Raw genomic sequence first — 20,688 nt, 5'->3', positions numbered from 1 at the left:
ATGAATATATCAAGACATTAGACATATATACTCATTTAAATATTAGAATATTTAAAAACTAACCCTTAGTATCTTTCCTTTTGTTTATAATGCTCGTATCCATTAATTATTGGTGATGAATGTTACTAATCGCATAATGCCAGTCATTTGAATGTTTCTGGGTCCAGTTAATGAAGCCATTTAGTAAAAACCTCTCTACCCACATGTGAATGATATAAACTCACACTGCACTGAAAGTCATCACAATCTTAAACATATTTTCTCTATAGGAGGACAAATCATCCAAATCCTCACAACCTGACAGTTACGTGACTGTCTGTTAAGCTTTTTGATATATAGTTTCAAAATAAGATAACAGAGCTCTGAAGAGATTGTCGTTAGATTGTGTTCTGTAGTACAAAAAACTTCATACCGGACATCTTTTTGCATGATTGTAATCTCTCAATCCAAAACAGGGAGGCTGGAAGAGTGCAGTTCATGTTACAGAGCAAACTGCTGTGACCTTTCACCATAGTCAGGGTTTCCTCTAGGCAGCCAGGTTAAGTACTCTGTAGAAGCCTGGCAAGAAGAGTTTTCTCTTCGTCAGAGTTTGCAGATGCACAAATGACTGCCCCTTTGGGCTCAGGCACGACAATTAACAGGGCATGACCTTCTAAATTATTCGGCTACGTATGAAAACAGAAGTTGTAAATAAAGTGATATCTCTGATATTTTTATTTTTTTTTGCAGGAGCTTCCTTATCACTAAACTTTGGCTTGGTGTGCTGTGCTGTTCAGCCTCTCGTTCCCAAACCATTGACTTTTAATACATTTGTGACTCATTCAAGGTGACTTCCACCTTCAGACTTGTTTCTATTGAGTTATTCTTAACGATTTGAGTGGGATAATATGGACATGAGAAGTAGAGCATTGGCAATCCTAAATTGTCCCTAGTGTGTGCTTGGTGTGTGTATGTGTGTGTGCGTACCCTGCGATGGGTTGGCGCCCTGCCTGGGGTTTGTTTCCTGCCTTGTGCCCTGTGTTGGCTCAGATTGGCTCCAGCAGACCCCTGTGAACCTGTAGTTAGGATATAGTGAGTTGGATAATGAATGGATGGATGTTTATTTCAACACCACTTTTAGAGTCACATTACCAAAAAAAATAATGACCTTCTTTTGTTTTCTCTAATACTCTTAAATGATGGTGTGCATCATTCAATAAAATCAATCAACCTATATTTTAAAATATCTCCTGGGAACCAACATTTTTAAGTTAGAAGAAATTTGCGGTCTGTGTACTATACGTCCTGAATGCTACACTGCCAGGAAAAATGCTAAAAGCAGAATATGTATTGTATTTAAAATCTAAAGCTTCTAGATGTAAACCACCAAACCCTAAACCCAGCACTACCATCTGCACAAAGAAAAAGCAATGCATTTGAATTCATGCATTTCATTTCATTTCAATTCATGCCATTTTTACTTGCAAAGCTAATTACCAATGTGATACACATTTCTGTCCACTAAAAATAGGGTAGCAAAACAAAAACCACAAGCATTGGCCCATTTGCTTAGTAATGTTCACTAAAAAAAAAACTTTGTAATGTACAATTGATAAAGGAAACACACAAGCAAGTAGCTCTATTCTTTTTTTTTTTTCTTTTTCTGTTAACTTTGGTCACCATATCACATTATTTTTTTTACTTTAAAGATAGCTTTAATGGCTACATATAATAGGAAAACATTTCTAAAGCTGATCGAACGCCTTTTAAGTGCTTTTGTAGAAATGATTGGTTTCATTTTGACATGTTAGCTTCACAGGTCCCGTGCAATTATACTTATACTTACATTGTCTAATTTATAACAAGAGAAAATGGTTTGTAATTCTCTAGCGAACAAATACTTTATTGGCCTTAACCAATACCAAACCCACCAGTGTCACATGAGCAGTTTATTTCCTATAATGCTAAGATCACTATCAGACACTACACTGGAGTCTCTTTAATGTAACTATTTTTTCTCTGTTTGTTGATATTATTGACATCTCACTTCTTAATGTGCTTGAACCTTTCCAATCATGGCTTCAGTTGTTCCCAGCCAGTGAAGAGAAGTAATCCCTCCAGCGTGACCTGTTTCTGCCTGCTGCTCCCATAAGCCTCACCACCAAATGTGGTTTGAGAAGGTAGGATGATGAATCAGTAATTATGGGCAGCCCTTGAGCTGATGTACTGTATGCATGTACTACACTTTAGTGCAAGGCCTCATGTAGGGTAAGATTAGTGCAGACTGAAGCAGATTACCTGAAGTTGGAGTAGCAATTCAGAAAAAAAGAAGTGCATGCTGATAAGGTTTAGCTCATTTTAAAATACATTTCTTGTAGCTCTTGATCAGTGAAGAATGCTTTGCCTAGGTTATTATCTTTCTTTTGAATCTTTTTGGATAATTTGTAAGCTTTTATTACATTCACTGACTTACCAGCTAGTCTGCAATTCCTTCCATGGTTCCCAGTGCTTGACTAAGTTAACCCGGTAGTGGATGGGTGGATTGACTCTTTCTTTAGCTGCCATAGTAGACACACTGATACTAGGAAAAATAATAAGCATTTAGTCTGATTTTTTTGGAAATAGCAGATAAAACTAATGACAGCTTAATGGACTAGTATCTTATCCAAGGTTGGTTTCATCCACTAATATGAACCCCAGTAATGAACCCTGCATTTCTCAGGTCCTCCCATTTCACCTTAACATTCTATCTGTCCTCCACATGTCTTTAAACACAATTTCACAGTTTTAGAGACTGATCCTTCCACATGAGCCTTTCTTCCTAACTGCCCCTTGATCTCCTTCTGTAGAATACCTAATCTACATCTCGTCTGTAGCTCACTTCACAGAGGAGAGCCAAATTCCCCACTCTGCACTCTGAACTGTAACAGGAGCCACTTTGTCACTTACAATGGCATTGTGGGTGAAATATTTGCATCTGGGGCCTCTGGTAAATTCAATATTAAAGCACAGGCTTCTTGCCAGTCTAAAAATCTTCTTTACTGCATTTCTTGTAGGAAGTGACAAGTCATCTACATAGATGAAACACGGAGATGGCTTGCTGACAGTTTCAGAGAGCATATTTGAGCTGGTAAAATCAAAGACCTTACCAGCTTATTTCAATAACAGCAGTACCAACCTATAGGGCAACACAGCCCTGTGTATTGTATGTTTGTATTGAAAGTAAGTTCAGTTCAATTCAATTTATTGTCACTACACTTTACAGTGCAATTAAAGACATTTTTGATATTCAAGTGGTGCAGACATATACAACAACCATATATAATAATACACAGTGCTATACCACGGCTAACACAAACCACTAAAGGAAGCAATCACAATAAAAAACAATACATATCAATTAAAATGCAACAATATCAAATAAGGATATCTTATCAGATATAAGAATGCAACTTGACAGACAGAAGAAGTAATAATCAAAAATACAAGTAACTAAACTACAGAAGGGCAGGGACATTGAATTTGTAATACACTTTGAATGCTAGTGCATATCTTACATAATGGTGCTTTAGCTACAGATCAAGAAGGTGATGGTATCAACCTTGGCTACAGAATAACAAGTGTGAATCTCAGAGGTTGAGCTAAACGTGAAGGCAAGTGTGACATTAGGAGATGATTTTGGAAAAACACTCCACTGACAGGAGGAAGGGCCAAGATTAGAAAGAAGGAGGAGATATTGGGAATACCTTTATTGTCAAACAGTGTTGGGGGAGTGGATAAGTCACTCTAAAGGGTACATTTGCACTCACCTATATAGGTAGTCATGGAGGAGGTTGTACTGTAGGTGGTATTGTTTTCTGTCTCAACTTTTCACTTTGATTACTCCCTGCATTTTTCCCTCCTGTGCACATTTTGCATTATTTAATAAAATACGCTTTTTTTCATATGTACGGTAGTCTTTTTCCATTTACTTTGTTTCCAGGGATGCCAGAAGAGCACCCCTTATAGCAGTATTAATGAAATTGTTAATTACCCCAACTAAGCCTGCTTGTCTAACCACTGATTCACCACCACAAGCACATAAGAAATGATGTCTTAAAAGAATGCAAGGGTGCCTCGCTCTGCATATACTTTCAAGCCGACAGAGCCTGGAGGCCTTGCCCAAGTTAGAAATTGATAGATTTCATTTTTTACTGAGGGGTTTTAAATTGGATACAAAATTTTTAGCAATCTGTCAGGTGATTCCTGATGCAGAATGTAGAATCACTAATTTGGTAGCCATGTAAATTATGAGCCTGTTAGATTTTGTCCAGTAAAGCGGTGCTGCATTCCTATTTGGAACGAATGGCCTCAAAAGAGGAATACAACAGGTGCAAGAATTCTGCCGCAGATGTTGTTGTTTATGACTACAATATAATTTTAAAAAATGTGAGTGATCTTTTTAGTTACATAAGATAACAGTGGGTCAGAGAAATAAATAAAGGTGCTATAAATCGTCATTTCAAAATAAATTTAATAAACAAAACCTGCTGGTGGCATTTTAGAATAAGAATACTGTTGTCTTTATGAAATCAAATATTGGCCAGATTGTAAGAATTATGAGAGTCATCTCTCTCACTGAACTTTATTTTTCTGACATTTAAGTAATGTGTTTAAAAAAATCAGTACAAATAAGTGTCAGCTGTTGAAATTTAGTAGTGTGAAAGAATTTTGTAACTTAACTCTTGCCATTAAACAAACCAGATTTACAACTTCAGTTTAATAAGACTTAAGGGTGATGCAGCACTGTATTCTAAAATCTAACTGTTAAATAGAAATGTGGAGAAAGGATGACTTTCATCTGTTGCTTTTCTGAATCTCATTTTGTGCTTTTTGGTCTGCCAGTCTACACACACCCGAAAAGCAACTGGTGTAGACCTGGAACCAGTCTTGCCACAATGTAAACTCCAAAGCTACCACACTAACATCATACCAGTAAGACTTGCAAGTCAACATGATGGAATGCTTTCAGTAGGACCTTGAATTCCCTTTAAAAATCTTCATAACATGGAGAGAGCAAGCAATTATCGTAAAGGGAGGCACCAAAGTCAAGAACCAAACAGAGATCTAGGCTTGTGAGAAGACAATGCTGTCATAAAATTGAAAGAAAAATGTTTGAAAACTAGAAACACAAGCAAGCTTGGTAAAGCTTCTGATAATGTAAGGAAATATGAATTTACCTGGAAGAATTCAATGTAAGGCAGGAACCAAGCCTAGGTAAAACAGTACTACTGTCACACATACCAACACTCAGCCAGACTGAAGTACTTGAATGTTGCCAATTAGTCTGCAATGCACACAGATGGAGAGCTATGCAGAAATGAGGAGAACATTCAACCTCCCTAAAGGCAATGTCATATCACTCACCTTCTGGTTGTTGGGTATGCCAGATCTGCTGACCACAGTTGCTGATCTTGTCGCCTGGCCATATCAATTTAAACAAATGAAAATCTCTGGCCATGTCACATTTAGCAATCGTGTGGTGACCTTCTAGCACAGGCAAGCTTACCTCTTTTTCTGACAGCTGATAACATACTGCCAGATGGAGCTGGAGCTGTATCAACAGGTATGGAAAGTTTAACTGAAATCTTTTTTTTTTCCATTTCATTGTGGTACATAAAAGATGAGACATCAGATAGATGAGCTTGTATTCTGTTTGAGAGCTTCCACGTTCCTTATTCCTTGTTGCTGCATTCTATGCATTGTACTTCCAGACGAGCATTCATTGGTTGTCAGCTCTCATGCACACAGAACAGACCACTGTGAATTAAGTCAAAATATAACCTGTTTGATTTTATTGGAGTGAGCTGCAGATTAATTAGGGAGAGTCACTGAGCATATCACATTACATGACTGGCATACATGGGAGGCGCTGCCAACTGCCTCCAACGTGCTAAAATGATACAGTATAAATAAAGGCTATGACTGAAATCGCTGGAAGAGTCGCTAATGGATTGGGACAGGGATCCAGATTCCTGGTGCTGTGAGAAACACTTGATACAGTGCCACTGGGCCAACCATTACAAGAATAAAGTAAAGTGTAAAATCATATTATATGAAGACAACTAGAACATTTAAGTTTTACTTTATACATAGAAATATAGATTAAAACAGTGAATTTGTATTGAATATGCATTTCATTACTGAAAACTTGTGTCAGTGCAATGAACTTCAGTTTACCAAATAACTATTTCAGTTTTTCTTGATCATTTTGACACGGTTCTTGAATCAGGAATGTCATTCTCCTTACTCAAATCAGTAATGCATTTCCCCACCCACTTTAGTATTTCTATTAAAGACATTTTGCTATTATGTTGATGCATTTCTTATCTGACTCTGACAACTCATCAAAACAGTTTGTACTTTTTTCAGTGAGAACTACAGATCTTCTACTCACCTTAATACTGCCCAGCATTGTATTAGTGTTTTCAATCAAATCACTTTAAACGTTTTTCAGATGTGTATGAAAGAGCAAGGCTAATCGCATACTGTCAGCGTTAGTAGTAAATTGCCCTTCAATTGAAAGCAAATAGAAAAACGTGTTCTCAGAATAGGTTTAGTTGAAGCAAACAGAAACACATGCTCTCAATCTTGTATCACATGTGCATGTCATGGCACTGCAAGCATATATGATGTTCATGTTTCACTCAGTGAATAGTGCTGAAAATGGAGAACGAAGAAGCTGTTGTGCAGATACAAGAAACAGGATTTATGAGAGAAGACGGTGTCTGAATGCATGGTATGGCAAGGGGGACATGAAACACACAGGTTACATGAAACATCATATTTCTGCAGTTTGCTGTAAATAGTAGAATCTTTGACCTCTGTATAACAACTGATAAATGTATAACCTTTGTGTTATCAGAAATAGTACAGCTGTCCGGTGGGAGAGGGCCACTTTTGACACATTAGCATCACATGGCAATTGTGAACATGATGAGAGAAAACAATGCCATTAGGCTAAAAGAGATCCAGTGATCTGTTGTGGAGGATATTGGAACATTTTTGAAAACATTGCATGAGTCTCTCCACCTTAGACAGGGTCCTGATAAAAATCTGCTCTCTCTACAAAACATCTGTACAAGGTTCCATTTGAGAAGAACAGTGTGAGAGTAAAAGAGTTTTGATAAGTGGATGCACACATAAGCATATCCAGATGTTTCCGATTTTTCCTAAGCTACACTATTTCTAATGTTTCAAATGTGAACACTCTTTTTTGGATTTTTTAGACAACACTTGAGTTGGTGGTTGAGTTGAGTACATGGATGAGGCAGGATTTGACCTGAATAAAGTAAGGAGACGTGGCATGAACATCATAAGCCAGAGGGCCACAGTGGATGTGCCAGGCCAGCGTGGGGGCAACATCACGATGTGTGCTGCTATTGTTTAACATTAGGCAATTCACCATGCTGCAGCCATTGGGTCCTGCAACACAGAACAGCATGTTCAGTTCTACATTGGCTTTTCAATGCCCTCATTCCCCTAAAGGAAAGGGTGATTATGAGAACCAATATGCCACTTCATGTTGTAGTTTGGGACGATGTAAGTTTTCACCACTGCAACTATGTGAGGCAATGGTTTGAAACCCACCAACAAATGATAATGGTTTTCTGCAATTGTATTCACCATTCCTCAACCCAATTGAGGAATTCTTCTCTGCTTGGAGATGAAAGGTATTTGATCGACAGTCTAAAAATTAAACTTCGCTAAAGGAAACAATGGATGCTGGCTGTGAGGACGTCACACCTGAGGCTTGTCGAGGCTGGGTGCAGCATGCAAAAAGATTTTACCCTCTGTGTCTCAGAAGGGAAGACATCTGGTGTGATGTGGACACAATATTGTGACCTAATAGAGATTAGAGTCAGGATGCCCCTTAAGACATTTCATACTTTGCACTTTGCTCGCCAAAAACCCCCACTCCCGCCGGCCTGTACTACACGGCAGTTACTTTGCGTCTCTGCCACTTGCATTGTGAAGTGGAGGGCTGAACGCACCCCAAAAGATGCATTCGCTCCTCTGAAAACCCCCTCTTAATCGGTGATACAATGGGAAACAATTTTTTTTTTTTTACCTCCTCTTTGCTTGATCAGCTGCTGGCTTGCTGCTGCTGTGTCACGTGATCTCCATCTTGCACTGCACTTCGAACATTTAAAAGCCTGTACAGCAGCTGTCCTACTCTTTGTCTTACATTTCCGGCCCAGGGTGTGATTAAATCTTTTGGCACAAAGTCTCGTCTCGCGGGACGTGAGTTCTTGATATTTTTTAGTTTATAATTTAAAAATGGAATAAGAATTTGAAAATCTAACTACATCACATTAAAGTTCGATAAATTCTGAAAAGAATGATACCAAACATATATATGTAGGTTTTAAATTAAGCCTGATTTAAAGCTTGACAAAAAACATGACATAAAGACGTCACATAAAATCATTGCACAAAATTGTTGTACTTTTAGGCTTAGGATTTTATATATATAAAGTAGATATGCAGTATGATTTTACTACACAATAGTTGGTGTTATGTTCTAACTCTGTACATTTATTATTTGTCTATTTTTCTGATGCATACATTTTCATGTGTATCAATTTGCTTTTCTAAGTTTCAGCAATGAATATTGTGTAACGTTTCAAATAAATACTTCATTTTTCAGGGTTTGCTTCCTGGGTCTTCCCTGCGTGGAGTTTGCATGTTCTCCCCGTGTCTGCGTGGGTTTCCTCCCACAGTCCAAAGACGTGCAGGTTAGGTGCAATGGCGATCCTAAATTGTCCCTAGTGTGTGCTTGGTGTGTGGGTGCGTGTGTGTGTCTTGCGGTGGACTGGCACCCTGCCCGGGGTTTGTTCCCTGCCTTGCGCCCTGTGTTGGCTGGGATTGGCTCCAGCAGACCCCCGTGACCCAGTGTTAGGATATAGCGGGTTGGAAAATGACTGACTGACTGACTTCACATTTCATTTTTGTGTTTGAACATTTTTTTACTCTATATTAGGCCTACTTTTTTGCAGTACTCTTTTCAAAGTCAGTAAGGTTTTGATATAAGTATAAAAACGTTTGGTGTCTAAGTCTCAAAACAGTATTGAAAGGTTTTAATTCATTGGTCAGAGTGTTGAAGTGATTGACTGACTTTGCATGTTTTAACACATATGAAGAAGGTTTTGTTTTAATGTCTTTTGCACAGATGAGTCTGTGTTATGAAAAATGCCTTAACTGTTTTGAGAACTGCATTAAGTGTGGTGTGAAAGACGGGAGAATTGCATCAAAGCGGTTGAGAAAAACTGTATTATACAGACTTTCCTTTAATAGCAATAAATGTAAGAAATCCCTTTCCATCAGTTTCCTGAACCTGCTATTTCCATTTCAGAGTTGCAGAGTTAGAGATTATCAACAGCTTTGGATACCAGATAGGGACAAGTCTTGGACTGGTACACCTGTCTACTGCTGAACATGGTCAGACACAAACCTGCAGTCACTGCTACTGGGAAAATTCACAATTAGACCCCAACTCAGAACACTTTATTGCCAGTGAGCTCCCTATGCCAGAATTGGTTGTGGTACAGTGCTAGCATTACAGGATACAGTGTAGATGATACTATTTTTATACAATAAACTAAAGAACTCAAAAGAAATCAGAATTGTACAGACACATGGTACCTAAACATTTTCTAGCAACCAGTTTATCTAAGAGTAGTCGGGTGAATAGCTACAATGTGCAATGTGCATGTGCAGATCACACAAAAGAGCAAAACCAGACGGAAAACCTGATGTCCTGCAAAGCAAGCTATTGACTGGGAACAGCTTTACTGATGTAGTGCAATTTGACATCAGGGAAATATTGTCCAAGTGTGCAGAAAAGAGACCAATACCTAATGCTGATTGCAAAAGTAACTATAAATTGCACTTCATATTTACTAAAGTTGTGCAGAACGAGGGGAGACATATCCAGACATAGCAAGAGGGCGATATACAGGGTGAAGGATTTCACTGGGGTGATCTGTACGAAATGCTTTATGGGCTTTTTATAAGATGGACAGTTACTGAAGAGAAGTTGTGGAAATGGTGTGTTGTCTGGTGATGATGAACTTATACCTCCACCACGATGGCTGTGTGAAAAAATAGTGATGGCTTGGGTGGGTGGATTCAGCAGCAACCTTACAAGCTCTCCTGTGAGTCCTAGCTGTGAACCCGATCCTTTAGAGATGGTAGCTGACAGCCGACGATCTTTTCAGTTAACCTGACCACGTGCTGCAACCTGGTCTTGGAGACAGAGAAGGCAGCAGGGAACTAGACTGTCATGCAGGATGTCACAACATTATCATTAATGGCCAAGTAGAATTTCATGATGATATATTGACCTTCTTAAGCTGATATAGAAAGATCAGTCTTTTCTGGGCTTTTTTGGTGATGGAGGTGACTTGCATGTCCCATTTCAGTGTGTCAGCAATGGTGATCCCTAGGAATTTAAACGACTCGACCTAACTTATAACACAACTCTTTGGCATGGGAAGAAAAACCATAATAGCATAAAAATCCAACATAGACACAGGAGGAACATGCAGACTGTGCACAGATAGTGTTCAGGCTATAAACCGAATCCGTGCCCATGAAGATGTGAGGCGGTAATATTCTAGCTAGTGCCGTTTGGTGTTGACAATGTTTAATACATCCATCCCCCAACCCACTATATCTTAACTACAGGGTCTGCAAGAGCCATTCCCAGCCATCACAGGGTGCAAGGCAGGAAACAAACCCTGGCGCCCTACCCAGGGCACACACACACACACCAAGCACACACTAGGGACAATTTAGAATCGCCAATGCACCTACCCTGCACATCTTTGGACTGTGGGAGGAAACCGGAGCAACCTGAGGAAACCCATGCAGACACGGGAAGAACATGCAAACTCCACGCAGGGAGGACCCGGGAAGCAAACCCAGGTCTCCTAACTGCAAGGCAGCAAAGCTACCCACTGTGCCACCGTGCCACCCATGTTTAATACAGACAATTAATAATTACAATGATAATAGTTACTAGAAATTACAAAACAAGTTCAGGATACTTGACAAAAAACAAGCAAATTATCCACTGCTCTCACTTCTACCAATTTAGAGCTGACAGTCGACCTAGCATGCACATCTTTAGGGTGTTAGCTATAAAGTAAATACTAAGAAAAAAAACCCACACAGATAAGAGGAGAATATGCAGAATTGAAAACAAGTTAAAGTACCAAATAAAGCAAACCAGACAGGGTAAAGTGCCAGAGGAACGAAAACACCACTTCTTCTGCTAGTCCAGTAAAACACAATAACTGAATTCTTACCACTTCTGCATTGCTTAGTTGCCTGCAACTTAAACAACTTTATTGGAGATTTGTAGCATTTGTAAATGTAAGTTGCCTCATGCCTGGGAAAAAAACTCACAGCCAAATAGCATGTGCACAGCAACAAGTGAATGAAATATTTTGAGAGATTTTAGTGAAAAAGTGTGTTGTGGGCTGAAGGAAACTGTAAATACTAAAATATCTGTCTAAAGCATCCCAGGATGCCTTTTGTACACATCAATTGAGATTGCAAAAATGTGCATACTGTATTCATTAGAACATTTTTCATAAGAACAGGCTGTTATGTCCAACAAGCTCATCGATTATATTCCCTTAATTCTAAAAAGTGACATTCACTTCATGTTTTATTATGATTGTTCTGTACTGAATGTCTTATTTCTGTGCCAGGTGTTACTAATTTGTGCTTGAATATGCATATGAATTATTTACAAATGTGTAGGTTAGATTACAGATGGTGAAGTGGATCCTTTCCTTCATAATGCTAGTGTACTGTATGTCAAATGGAGGAAAGCCTGACCAGGGCTCACTCTATGGCCCCTTCTCCTTTGTTCTATGGTTTAGCCTTGTCTTTTCTATGGGAGTGTAATGCTGCATTCACTATGCTATAAAACAGATGGGGTATCTGAGTTTCTAAGTCACAAATTTTACAAGAACGCCCTCTGAGAACATTCCAGAGAAAACAATGCTACCCGAATGACATAATGCTGACTTTTCATCTCAGTCAGGTGTAATTTTGTTTAATTAATATTAATTATGTATTTGAGGAGTATTTCATTCTCTTGATTACCCTTTATGTCATTTTTTTATTCCTCTGCTCCCTGTTGATTAAGTGTCCTTCTTTTGTTCCTAATAAAGTTAACTGAATTACCTAATAAGGTTTTCTGAATTACTTTCAATTACATATTGTACTATACATTCTTAATTCTGCTCAGGTTTGTCGGGGCCTATGCTAGAAGCACTGGGCACAAGGTGTCAAATAACACAGGGCAGGATGCCAGACCATTAAAGGCAATGCAAATACACAAATACACACACCCACACCAAGGATAATTTAGGAACAGCAATTAACCAAAGCTGCAAGTCTTTGTAGTTCCCATAGACAACAATTCAAAACTGAACACACTGGATTTGTTAAGCTGTGGCACTAACCACTGGGCAACTGTAATACTGCTCTCATTGACGATTAAAGTAACTGAGTTCAATAGGCTGAAATGACAGTTTTGGGGTTTGGCTTTGTATACGTTTTTGTAATGGTGGATATTCCTACTATATAGTTCTTAACACATTGTGAGATGTCAAAAGAAGTCACAGTGAACATGTTTAATTAACCAAACAATTGTCAAATAATAACTATAAATGTTTGCTCTTAATCCGTAATGAATCAGATCAGAAGATGTACTGGCAGACAACTGCTCGCTTTCTTTTTGTTTATTTACTGTCCATGTTCTCAGGGTTATTTGTTTCCTTGTGACAAATCATACATAGCTGCTTTACTCAGTTTGCATCTTATTGGCTATCCAAATGTATCCTCCCATCTCTGTCTTATTGCAACTTACTGTATTCTGGAAATTAGTTGAAATAAAGAACAAAATATAAATAATTTTCTTGAAAATTTCTCTGTAAACAAATTTTCTTTCCATTGGTTACATTTGCAAAGAAATACATTGTGGCTTTTTTTTTCAATTCAAGTTCCTTTCTTCCTTTGAAACTGTTCACCACATTCTGATCTACTAAACCAAAATTCAACAAACTGCGGTTTTTATGACTTTTTTTTTATAAATGGCATTACTGTCATGATGACTTTAAATTCTGAGACATCAGTTATTATTTATTTGACCATTCTAGATGCATTTTCTGTTTGGTTCACTTTAAATGATTTCTAAGAAAATGTAGGTGGCCTTCAGCAAAATTAACTTGACCTAATATTCTGCCCCTCATATTACAAAAAGAAATGCCTTTGGGAGTCCATATTGATTCAAAGTGATCTACTGCTGATGTGAAAGAAATCTACTAGCACTGACACAATGGCAGTGACAAATTAAACACCTGCCTACTTGTTTATGGCCTTTTGTGATTGTCAACTTATTATCAATGGAAAATGTATTTTATTTATTTAATATCCACAGGGAATCCCTCGGTATCCTTTCTGCATCCCTCCAATGTAGCTTCAGACATGCTTAGGCTATGGTTTATTACATGGTCAACAATGGTGGCCCTGATCTCACTTGATATGTTTAGTCATTCTTGATGCCACCTGAACCACACATTTTGAAGGCTCTGGCTCTGGCTCTGGCTCTGGCTCTGGCTCTGGCTCTGGCTCTGGCTCTGGCTCTGGCTCTGGCTCTGGCTCTGGCTCTGGCTCTTTTGTTTTCCTACAGCAACACTGAGGTAGACCTTATAAAGGTTTGTAATTAGTAATTGCTTTTAATTAGTTTGTAATTAGTAATTGCTTACAATTAGCCATGACTTGTGCATTTAGAATGGGGGGTTCTCGTAATTCTTATATACCTTCTAACAAACTGCCAAATGAATATACTGCTAATTGTATTTTATTTTTAGCATGCAATGGTGTATACAATGACACATTGTTCTGATATGAATGACAAATGTATGTTTCTGAATCATAAAAGGACAATCTGTTCTGATTGGCTTATCAGAGTCAATTGAGAATTGTGGCTATGCAATGCAAACTGTGTCTATGCAATGATGCATGTACTTAGTGATATGAAAAATGGGCTTCACTAATTGCAACTTAGCGCATACACATTAAGAAGTTAAACAGTGCTGTAGCCACTGGCATTAAGATTGTTGAGTTTTGAGTCTATGTTACGGGAATTAGGTTAGTGCTTTGAGAACTGCATTTAAGCAGTTGAAACAACTGTAATTAGGGAGTGTGCTCAGGCAAAGCAGCTTATTAGCACATGATTCTGTGTGCCCATTTTAAATCATAATGATAACTGAATGTACCCAAATGGGCCTGTTCGAATATCTACATACCCTTGAAAGTTGGGGCTGATTATATGCACACAGGTTCAAGTTAAGGGTAATTATGGGAGAGTGTCCACACCTGTAACTTCTTTGATTGTAATCATTGTCTGTGTATAAATAATCAATTTAAATTCATGCAGAGCTGCGCTGTTTTTTCTTGGTACTGAGCCATAGGGAAAGCAAAAGAACTGTCAAAGGACATTTGAGACTAGGTTGTTGAATTGTATAAATCAGGAAAAGGATACAAAGATACATCCAGATATCTTAAAATGCCTGTCAGTAGTGTTGGGGAGTAAAATGACACCTTTTATTGGCTAACTAAAAAGATCACATTATGCAAGCTTTAAATGCAACTCAGGCAAGATGTTAACACAGTGCAAATACCCTTCTGCTGTCAGTAGTGTTCAAATTCTGATGAAAAAGTGGAAAGTTAGGAGTTCTGATGTTACCAAGCTATGGTCAGGTAGATCAACCAAAATTTCAGCCACAACTACCAGGATCATTTGTTGAGATGCCAAGAAAAACCCACAAGCCACTTCAGCTGAAATACAGGCTTCACTGCAAACAAGTGTTGTTGCTGTTTCAAGATGCAAATTAAGGAGGAACTTGAACAAAAATGGGCTGCACTGTAAAGTTGCAAAAAAAAAAAGCCTTTACTGTGTCAACTGCACAAAACAGCCTGCTTACAAGGTGCTGAACAACATCAAGACAAGCCTCAAAGCTTCTGGAACAATTTCCTTTGGAGTTATGAGAGCAAAATTAAACTTTATGGTGACAACCATAAACTCTAAGTTTAGAGAGAATGCAACAAGGCCCATGACAAAAAGTACACCATCCCTATTGTGAAGCATGGAGGATATCTGATGTTCTGGGGGTATGTGCGCTACAGTGGCACAGATAACTGAGTGAAAACTGATGGCAAGATGAATGTAGCATGTTTCCGGAAAATATTGGAGGACAACTTGTATTCATCAGTCTGGAAGTTGCTCATGGGACGCACTTGGATCTTCCAACATGACAATGATCCAAAACTCAAGGCCAAGTCGACCTTCAGTGGCTACAGCAGAAAAAGGTAAAGGTGCTGGAGTGGCAATCACAGTCTCCTGACATCAATATCATTGAGCTACTTTGGGGAGATCTAATACATGCAGTTCATGCAAGACAACCCAAGAATTTATGGGACCTGGAGGGATTTTACCAAGAAGAATGGGGAGCTCTGCCTCCTTAGAATATCAAGGGCCTCATCCACAACTATCACAAAAGACTGCCTGACATCATTGATGCTAAAGGGGAAATACACCGTGTTAAAATCTAAGGGTATGCAAACTTTTGAACAGGGGAGATCTCAGTATTTTCCTTTTTACTATGTTGTTTAATAGTTGTGCTATTATGTGATGTCTTACAGTTTAATTTGGATTCCATAAAAAGTAAATGAAATGTGTTTGCATGATTAGTAATATTTTCTTAAAAGTATAATGCACAATTTACAAGTTCTTCCAGGGTATATAAACTTATGGGCACAGCTGCATATGTATATGCAAATATAAATCTAAAATGACTATAAAGTGCGAAATATGAAATGTATTAAAAGGCATCCTGACTCTCATTTCTGTTAGGCCACATCATTGTGTCCACATCACACCTGATGTCTTCCCTTCTGAGACACGGGGGTAAAATCTTTTTGCAGGCTCGACAAGCCTTAGGTGTGATATCCTCACAGCCACCATCCATTGCTTGCAGTAGGGAAATATGATTAAGAGGCTATCAATCATACACCTTCCACCCCCAAACAGTGACTTCCTCAATTGGATTGACTAATGGGGAAACAGTGTCAGGAACACCATTATCATTTGTTAGTGGTTTTAAAACCATGGCTAGAGTGGTGAAAACTTACATTGTTCCAAATTACCACATGAAGTGGCATGTTGGCTTTCACAATCACCATTTCATTTTCGAGAATAATGGCATCTAAGAGCTGAACCAGCTGGTCTGTGTTGCAGGGCCCAAAGTCTGCAGCATGGTGAATGGCCGCATGTTCAGCAATAGCAGCACACATTTTGATTTTGCCCACATGCTGGCCTGGCACATCTACTGTGGCCCTCTGACTTAAGATGTTCCTGCTACATCTCCTAACTTTATTCTGGTCAAATCCTGCCTCATCCACGTACACAAAATCATTTGGTGACTCATTGGTCTCCAATTCAAGTATTCTCTGTAAAACCCAAAAAGAGTGTTCACATTAGAAACATTTGAAATAGTGTAGCTTAGAAAAAAGAGAAACCATCTTGATATCCTTATCTGTATATACAGATGTCTAAGCTCTTTTACTCTATCACTGTTCCTACCAAATGGAACCTTGTACTGCTGTTTTATAGAGACAACATGTCTTTTCAGGACCCTGTCTAAGGTGGAGAGACTCACTGAAGCAATGTTTTGAAAAATTCCACTGTCCTCCACAACAGCTCATTGGAGCTCTCCCTCACTTCTTTTTTACATCAATGGTATTCAAAACAAGTAACATTCCATACAATCAAGTCAAACTAAACAAGATTAAATTCAATTCCACCCTCACCCAAGAGACAGAGAGGAAGGCCAACAACCAGTAGAAGTAAAGTAAAACTTTAAGATTATTAAAGAGTGAAGAGAATCCTTCTCCACAATATAAATACTTAATTCTAAATGTTATTAATTAGATCCTGCCAGGTCTTTTTTTAAAAAAGTTTTGAACAGATCCTTTAAGTGAGAATTTGATTTTTTCCAATTTCAAATAGCATATACCATCAGTTACCGACTGACTTAAAAGAGATGGGTTAGGATTCTTCCAGTTGAGTAAGATAAGTCTACATGCTAATAGTGAAGTAAAGGCAATTACAGTTTGTTAGTCCTTCTCCAGTTTAAGCCCATCTTGGAGTACATCAAACACAGCTGTTAATGGGTTAGGAAGGGTTGTGTGTGACACCAAGCTGTCTAAAAGGCATTTAAAGATTTTTGTCCAGAATTATGTTAATTTGGTGCAGTGAAGCTGGAGCTCAATTTCAATGTGCACAGGTAGGATTTTTGCCCTGAAAACATTTATGAGATGGATGTGCTTGATATAAGATTTTAAGTTGAATAATAGAATGCTTTGCACATATGGAGTTTGAATGAATTATATATATGACTGCCTTTCACTTCTTTTCTGAAATGTTGAGTAAGAAATTATTTTCCCACTGTATTCTGGGATCTTTGAAAGGAAGGGACTTTAAAATGTTTTTATATATTATAGAGATGTTGTCTGAGTCTTCAAAACTGATCAATATTTCTTCCTGAATAGAAACAGATGGGAGCTGGGAAAAATTGGACAGATTTAAATTAGTAAAGTTTCTAATTTGGAAATAGTGGAACAGTTGTGTTGATTGGAAGCTAAATTTGGAGTATTATTGTTCATAGGATGCAAAGATATCTATATACAAATCCTTAAATGATTTAATCCTATACTGTACTTTTTCCAAACATTAAAAACTGAAAGTTTGAAAAGGTGGGAAAAGGTTGTTATTTTGTATACTGTAGGTACCATAGATAAAAGCTTTTCTGTCTTGAAATACTTCCTACATCAGTTCCATATTCTGAGTGAATGAAGGACAATTGGGTTCTCAGTATATTGACAATAACTTGTATTTACTAGGGTACAAAGCAACGAATATAAAGACGTACTGCAGGGCTTCATTTCTATTGCAGGCCAAACTTGTGCGTGTTCATCTATTTGTGTCAATGTCCAGGTTTTTATAGCTTGCATATTTTCCACCCAGTAATAAAATAGAAAGTTAGGTAGAGCCATGCCACCTTCTGATTTAGGGAATTCTAGTGTCACCCTTTGTATGTATGGATGTTATGAATTCCAATAAATGAAGTTATGATTGAATTTAATTTCCTAAAAATGATTTATGATGTATATGGAGATGCTTTGAAATAGAAAAAGAAGCTTAGGAAGGATATTCATCTTGATAGTGTTAATTCTCCCTGCTAAAGTGAGATGGAGAGTAGACCATCTGTTCTGTCCCACATGCTGTTAGCTGTTATTTGTTGAGCTGTGCTCCCCCTTTGTCTTGTCATTTATTAACACATCTGTCAGTAATGTCCCAAACTCACAGTGGTGTTATAAATGTCTATGAAACTCACGTAAAGCATGTAGGTCCCATAATAAACATTTGAATACAATACACCCCATATTTCTCACTTATGCACCCCTTTATCTCTTGTTTCGGTCACGTCCAAAGCGTATCTTTAAGGTATATAAACCCCTGGGTCTGGTTAGTTATGGTACGCAGCAATCTGAACCTCTGTCTATGCGCTTCTCTTTGTCTCAATCCGACCCTGGAAATCACTTGCATTGTAATTGTCTTTAAAAGCTTCATTGTTTAATGTATACTCTCTGCTATGTATTGCTTTGTAAATCATTCTTTATTGTCTTTGGTTGTACACCTGTATATACCTGTATGTTTCTTTTGTATATATTTCAGTTTACAACAAGATCCAGTAAAAGCCTTCAAGAAAGCTGACCCCTTTTCGTTTTTTATGTGTGCCGAGTTGTTTAAGCTCTATGCAGCCGTGTTGTATGGACAGTGCAGAGTGAGGCAGAAAACTGTTGATAAAGACCATTATATTTTCTTGTGATGTTTACCCCTAGGTATTTAAAAAGATCTGTAATGATAAAAGGGAAGATGCGCAATCTAATGTTGTGTGCTAGAGAGTTCACTGGAAAAAGCACACTTTTGTTCACTCGTTGGATCTCTTTTAGTCTAATGGCATTGTTTTCTCTCACTATGTCTATAATTGCCATCTGCTCCTTGTGTTTCAAAAGTGGCCCTCTTGCATCAGAATGAGGTAGTGGTACTATTCTTACAATTTATTAATTATTATACAAAGATCTCAGATTCTACTATTTACAGTAAACAGCAGAAATGTGATGTTACATATGATACAGCAACACATTAAATATGGGATCGGATATGTGTTCTCATTCCTGAATGTCCATATTACACAGGTCATTGTAGACCATGTCACCTGAGGCTGCATCCATCGACCAGCTTCAGGAAAACTCAGGCCCCGGTTGATAACATGGCCCACAGTTGTTGCCTTTGTTTCATTAGACACCCTGCGAAATCTGTTTACTCCTCTCCCCTGACTCTTGCTTGTCATCTGTGTACTTCTCTCCCCCTTGCCATACCATACATTCAAACACAACATCCTCTCACAAAGCCTGAGTGAAACATGAGCATCATATATGCATGTGTGTTATAGTAGTGCCATGACATGCACCTGTGATACAAGATTGAGAGGATGTTTTTCTGTTTGTTTCAACTCTTCTGAGAACACGTGTTTCTATTTGCTTTCAACTGAAGGGCAATTTACTACTAACACTGACAGTGTGTAATTGGCCTTGCTCTTTCATACATACAGTATTTGAAAAAGTGATATTATTGAAAATATTAATGAAATGCTGGACAGTATTAAAGTGTAAACTGTTTTGATGAATTGTCAGAGTCAGATGAGAAATGCATCAACGTAATGACAAAACATCTTTAGTAGTCAAGTATGTGTAGAAACAATAGTAGTGTGCACAAACACAATGAGAAATGCTAATGTGGGTGGGGAAACGTGTTACTGATTTGAGAAATGTACTATAAGTAAGGAGAATGACATTTCTGATATGAGAACTGTGTCAAAATGATCAAGAAAAACTGTAAAACAAATCAAAAGCTGATTTCAAAAGTCTACAAATGAAACATTATCAACAGACCCGTTCATGGATCATCCATTCTTTCTTCTACAGAACTGGATCCACATCATCACAACAGTTTATAGTTTGTCTTTCAAGGCACAGGAGGAAAATTCTTTTAGTATATTGCACCCACCAATGACATGCTTCAGGGGTTATGTCTTCATACCCAGCCCTCATTGTCTCTAGCAATGACATCTGGTTATGGGGCTGGTGCTTGTACACCTTCCACCACCATGCAGAAAGAGATAAGAAAGGGTGAATATGGTGAGAGAAAAGAGTTGAACATCCTTGGATGGGTATCAAACTAAGCTTTTATTTGAGTAGAGTTGTGCAATCTCACCTTGTCTCAGGCCACCACAACATTTGGCAGGCCTGGTGTAACCACGCCTCTCTCAGTTTCAGGAATGACAGCTTTGAATAACCAATCCAAAAATAGTAGAAGACAATCTGTACTGAAGGGCCCAATAGTTGGATCATTGTGGAGCACACCCTGTTCAGATATCTTGGCACACGTGTAGATGTTGCCACCATGTTGTCCAGGCACATCCACTGTGGCCCTGTGAGATTCCTGCCATGCTCTCAGACCTT

This window comes from Polypterus senegalus, chromosome 1 (genome assembly GCF_016835505.1).
Source record: "Polypterus senegalus isolate Bchr_013 chromosome 1, ASM1683550v1, whole genome shotgun sequence".
In the NCBI taxonomy this organism is placed as follows: Eukaryota; Metazoa; Chordata; class Cladistia; order Polypteriformes; family Polypteridae; genus Polypterus; species Polypterus senegalus.
Note: the sequence above shows the minus strand (reverse complement) of the source record.